The sequence below is a fragment of the Halichoerus grypus genome, chromosome 3 (assembly GCF_964656455.1).
Source record: "Halichoerus grypus chromosome 3, mHalGry1.hap1.1, whole genome shotgun sequence".
Lineage (NCBI taxonomy): Eukaryota > Metazoa > Chordata > Mammalia > Carnivora > Phocidae > Halichoerus > Halichoerus grypus.
The window spans coordinates 198,952,763-198,959,183 of NC_135714.1; the positions used below are offsets into that span (position 1 = coordinate 198,952,763).

The 6,421-nt window shown below is 38.0% G+C and overlaps 1 pseudogene; it reads left to right on the forward strand.

The window, feature by feature from the left end:
• The first annotated feature begins 1,408 nt into the window (after nucleotides 1-1,408).
• LOC118521195 (importin subunit alpha-1 pseudogene) lies at nucleotides 1,409-3,204 on the forward strand (annotated as a pseudogene).
• The last annotated feature ends 3,217 nt before the right edge of the window (nucleotides 3,205-6,421 follow it).

The window sequence follows — 6,421 nt, forward strand, 5'->3', positions numbered from 1 at the left end:
ATTGGGTATCGTATGGAAGTGTTGAATCATTAAATTCATCACCTGAACTAATATTATACTGTATGCTAACTATAGTGGAATTAAAATAAAAACTTAATAGAAAAATAAGTAGGAACTAGAAGATAAGGACTTTCAGGCAATTAGAATAAATATGTGAGAGGAGCTAGAAAAAAAGCTAGGTAATATAACAGTCACATATAACACTTCATATTAAAAAGAAACAAATGCAAATACTACAAAGATTATGATGTTGCAAATAGCGTTCATTTATTTTCATCACATTCTAATTTGCAGAAAATCAACCGATACTATATAAACTGAAAAAACATACAAAGTATATAAATGAGCAGAGCTTCTAAGATTTGTGAAATTAATATACGTATAATTGAAGAACTAGCTGAAAAAGAAAAAATAGGGATAATCTTTAAAGACATAATGTTATAATAACCTAAAATTGATGAAAAGCATCAAGTTGCAAATCTAAGAAGCTCATTGAAACTCAAAAATTTTAAAAAAAGCAAAGCAAATCATACTTAGGCACATCTTAATTGAAACTTCTAAAAAACTAAATTAATTGAAAAAAATATTAAAAGTGGTCAGAGAATAAAGACACTTTGCATACAGAGCATATGTGATATAAATGATAGATGACCACCTTCAGAAACAGTGAGGCCAGAGGGTGAAAAAACGCCATTTGTAAGTGATATAAGAATAAACTAGTAAACCCTAGTCAATTTAGAATTCTGTATCTAAAAAATATTCTTCAAAAATTCATGCAAAAAAAAATGTATCTTCATACCATCAAAATTGAAGAGAGTCCTATTCCTGGAGACTAGCAATATGACAAATGTTGAGGAAGCCCAAATCTACATGGAGGAATAAAAGTCCCCTTAAAGGTAATATTTATGAAATTTAAAAAAATCATTTAAATTAAAAGTGTATTTTCTTGTTTCAATACATATTGTGGGGGTACCTGAGTGACAGTGGATTAGACTTCTGCCTTCGGCTCAGGTCATGATCCCAGGGTCCGGCATTGTGGGATCAAGCCCTGCATCAGGCTCCCTGCTCAGTGGAGAGCCTGCTTCTCCCTCTTCCCCTGCCCATCCCCACTGCTCCTGCGCTTGCTCTCTCTCTCTCTCAAATAAATAAAATCTTTAAAAAAAAAATACATATTATGATAGGCAGAATTATGGCTTCCCAACAATTTCCAAGTTTTAACCTTCGAAATGTGTGAATATATTTAATTGTATGGCAAAGGTGAAGTAAGGTAGTAGATGGAATTCAACCTGCTAATCAAAAGATGTTTAAAAAGGATTATCCATCTTTGGGCTGGTCCGTGGTGGATGTCCGCACAGCCTCCTGTGGAAGCCTGGGCCCCCATGTAGCTTTCTCCCTTTGTTTCATAACTATGTCCACCAACAAGAATGCTAATTCACCAGCTGCCTGCCTTAACAGATTTAAGAACAAGGGGAAAGAATACAGAAATGAGGTGGCGCCGAATAGAAGTTAATTTGGAGCTGAGCAAAACTAAGAAAGATGATCAGAGGCTGAAAAGGAAAAACGTAAGCTGATTTTCTGATGACACTACCTCTCCACTGCAGGAAAACCACAACAACCAGGGCACTGCACACTGGTCTGTTGATGACATTGTCAAAGGCATAAAGAGCAACAATTGGGAAAGCCAGCTCCAGGCTACTCAAGCTGCCAGGAAACTGCTTTCTAGGGAAAAATAGCCCCCCATAGACAACATCATCCAGGCAGGTTTGATTCCAAAATTTGTGTCTTTCTTGGGCAGAACTACAATCTGAATCTGCTTGGGCTCTCACTAACATTGCTTCTGGGACATCAGAATAGACCAAGGCTGTGGTAGATGGAGGTTATCCCAGCATTCATTTCTCTGCTGGCATCTTCCCATGCCCACATCAGTGAACAAGCTGTAGGGGCTCTAGGAAACATTGCAGGTGATGATTCAGTTTTTTGAGACTTGGTTATCAAGTACAGTGCAGTTGACCCACTATTGGCTCTCCTTGCAGTTCCTGATATGTCATCTTTAGCATGTGGTTACTTACGTAACCTTACTTGGACACGTTCAAACCTTTGTCGCAACAAGAATCCTGCACCCCCATTAGATGGCTGTTGAGCAGATTCTTCCCACCTTAGTTCGTCTCCTGCATCATGATGATCCAGAAGTATTAGCAGATACCTGCTGGGCCATTTCCTACCTTACTGATGATCCAAATGAATGGATTGAAATGGTTATGAAAACAGGAGTTGTGCCCCAGCTTGTGAAGCTTCTAGGAGCTACTGAATTGCCCATTGTGACTCCTGCGCTAAGAGCCATAGGAAATATTGTCACTGGGACAGATGAACAGACTCAGATTGTAATAGATGCAGGAGCACTTGCTGTCTTTCCCAGCCTCCTAACGAACCCCAGAACTAATATTCAGAAGGAACTATGTGGACAATGTCAAACATCACAGCTGGTCGCCAGGACCAGATACATCAAGTTGTGAATCATGGATTAGTCCCGTTCCTCACTGGTGTTCTCTCTAAGGCAGAGTTTAAGACACAAAGGAAGCTGTCTGGGCCATGACCAACTATACAAGTGGTGGGACAGATGAACAGATTGTATACCTTGTTCATCGTGGCATAATAGAACCATCGATGAACCTCTTAACTGCAAAAGATACCAAAATTATTCTGGTTATTCTGGATACCATTTCAAACATCTTTCAGGCTGCTGAGAAACTAGTGAAACCGAGAAACTTAGTATAATGATGGAAGAATGCAGAGGTTTGGACAAAATGGAAGCTCTACAAAACCATGAAAATGAGTCTGTGTACAAAGCTTCATTAAACTTGAGGGCGCCTGGGTGGCTCAGTTGGTTAAGCGACTGCCTTCGGCTCAGGTCATGATCCTGGAGTCCCTGGATCGAGTCCCGCATCGGGCTCCCTGCTCGGCAGGGAGCCTGCTTCTCCCTATGACCCTCACCCCTCTCATGTGCTCTCTCTCTCTCTCTCATTCTCTCTGTCTCAAATAAATAAATAAAATCTTAAAAAAAAAAAAAAAAAAGCTTCATTAAACTTGATTGAGAAGTGTTTCTCTGTAGAGGAAGAGGGAGATCAGAATGTTGTGCCAGAAACTACCTCTGAAGGCTATACGTTCCAAGTTCAGGATGGCAGTCCCGGGACTTTTAACTCTTAGATTGTACAGCTGAGGCAGAAAGTTGTTTGTTGTGTACTCTGTTTGGTAGAAGTTTGTCTTACTGTTTCTCTACTAAGAACTCTTTTTAAATGTGTTTTGTTATTGTGGCACTTTTTACAACGGAACTATCCTTGTCCAGTCCCAAAGTGTACAAACTGTATGAAGCTCTTCTTCTCAGTGGGTTTATTTCTATGTGGAATCTCCTATCTTGCATTGTCCTATAAATAAAGATGAAATTCCACCCTTAAAAATAAATTCCACCCTTAAAAATAAATAAATAAATAAATAAAGGATTATCCAGGAGAAACCAATGTAATCACAACAGTTTTTAAAGCTATAAGAGGTAGCCATGACAAGTCAGTGTCAAAGTGATAGGATATGAGAAAAACTTGACCAGCCATTGCTGACTTTGAAGATTTAAGCAGGGCAGGGTCACAAGCCAAGAAATGCAGGCACCCTCAAGAAGCTGGAAAGGGTAAGAAAACATCTTTTCTTAGAACCTCTAGAATGAACACAACACCTTGATTCTAGCCTAGAAAAACCCATTTAGGATGTCTGACCTCATGATAGATATTACATTTTCATCGTTTTAAGCCACTAAGTTTATCCTAGTTCATAATAGCAGCATTGGAAAACGTGTATGTGCGTGTTTGTAGGTTACTACCATAGCACAGAAGGTGGTGGGAAGATCAATAAAATTATACTACTGCAAATTTCTCCCTTGTCATGTGTAAAGCAACATAAGATCAGAAGGTTAATATTTCGATAAGATGCATACAATAATAAATAAAGGGGGATGGAGACAACCACAAACATAATAAATAAGTGAACTATGTTTTATCTTAGAGGGCATTAAGTGCTATTGGAAAACAAAATAAGTATCACAAGAGAAAGGGCTAGGAAATTCTAAGGATAAAGTTTGTAATTTTAAATAAGGTTACCAAAACAGGTATTGTGGAGAAGTGACATTTAAGCAAAGCCTTAGAAAATGCTAGAATGTTAGCTCTGGATATCTGGGCAAAATTCCTTCCAGATAAAAGGCACAGTCAGTGCAAATCTATAAGATGCACTGGGCCCTGGAATGTTAGAGTAAGAACAAACAGGCCAGGGTGTCCGAATTGCAGTGAAAGAGGGACATGAGTGGCCAGAGAGGGGGTCAAAGTTTACCGAGAGGTCAGATCACATAGACCTGTGGAGGCTTTTTCTTTCCAACTGTATTAAAAGGGGTTATGATCCCTTAAGAGCCAGACTTGTGCTCAAGTGGGCAGATGGAAGCTTGGCTCCAGGCCTGGGCTGCAGCCCAGGGTTAGATATGGGAGCAAACCAGAAAGAAGGTAAGTGCTTAATTAATCGTTACTCATCTCCTAAGTCACAGTGCCACAAACAGAACACCTTCCTTTTATTTGTATGCAAATATCTTTGCAGGCTTCTGATAGTAGAATTATGTCAACATATAAGGATCCAATATATTTTGCGACGGATTGTTCTTTAATGTAGTTTCAATATTGTTCTTGTGAGATAAGTTCAGCCCTTAGTAGCAAATTTTTAACAAAATATTCAATAGTAAAATGTAAAATTTCACAAGGTGATACAAATTTTCATACTAGCAGTTTCCTAATAGACTGCGAGGTATTCATGAAATACAGATAAAGAAATGTTTTCGGTATTATTTCTGAAGATGGTTGTTAAATAATTTAAAAAGTGTAACCTTATAGGAAATGAAATGAACACTCAGTGTCCTAATCTAGCAGTATTGAATAATTCTCCTTTGATGGACATTTTTTTTTTTGTACTTGAGATCAATTATCTTAGGAGTAATTGTGATTCTTACTCATGGTCTGTATGTTGGGGTGACACTAATGAATCTGACAACAAAAATCTTTTATATGATAAGAAAAATTTCCTTCTTCAGTTGTGGTTTTTATAATATGTTCATTTTCTCCTGAAATGCGCTGGTTTGTAAGTATCGCCTTCATTCATTTAGCCCTGTGCTAGGCTCTAGGGGTACAACAATGAATAAATATAGGTCAGGCTTCTTCCCTTTCTGTGTTCATATGTTTAGGCCAACTATTGTAGTACTTTGGAATATCAAAAAACCACAGAATGCTCGAGAGAAGGATCAAACTGATGACTGTAACATTAATGAGTTAAACTATAGGAGATACAAAGGCTATTTGTCATCATACTTCAGCCAACTAAATGATTAAGGACAGAGAAGAGTGTCTATCAGATCTAAGGTAAATAAACGAGCAAAGTAATATTAAAGTGTTCATTTCACTGGAATAGTAAAGCCAAATGATGAAAATGTGTTATTGTGTGCTGGTAAAGATAATCACCAAATAAAATTAAGGAAGAGAGAGGAAAACCTTGTAAAATAGTACAAATCTTGATAATCCCACTGGGGTAAGAGTCTATTTAAAACTGTCAAGATAAGTATCAGTTAAAATAAACTAGATGATGCTGTAAGTAAAAAAGATCCCAACTCTCAGGGGCTTAAAATCACAGGTTTATCTGTTTGTCATGCTTTATATCTATTGCAAGCCAACTCTATTCTTCAGAAATTGGCTGTGTATTTGTGTTTGTATGGTGCAGAGGCAGAAAGAAGGTTTATGGTGAACCATGCACTGAAAGTTAAGGTTCTATGCAAAATTAGTATAAGTCACTTCCACTCACAGGTCATTCACTAAAACAAAGGGGAAAGTCACTGTTCAAGGACTGTAGGGAAGTTCAATGCTAGCATCAGTGTCAGAATATTTGGTGAACACTGTGAATGATTCGCATGGCTGTGATTGCCAAACTTTGAAAATACATATTTATCTTTATCTTTAGTTTTCATTGGAAATATACTAACCATCATACCTCTACCAAAGTAACGTTAACATATCAAGGTCAATATTCTAAGATGTTTCCACTCTCTGTAAAAAAAAAAAAAAAAAACTATGGTTAGAGCATTTAACATGAGATCTGCCCTCTTTAAAAGTTTGTGTACAGGGCGCCTGGGTGGCTCAGTTGGTTGAGCGACTGCCTTCGGCTCAGGTCATGATCCTGGAGTCCCTGGATCGAGTCCCACATCGGGCTCCCTGCTCGGCAGGGAGTCTGCTTCTCCCTCTGACCCTCCCCCTCTCATGTGCTGTCTCTCTCATTCTCTCTCTCTCAAATAAATAAATAAAATCTTTAAAAAAAAAAAAAAAAAAGTTTGTGTACATTATTGTCAACC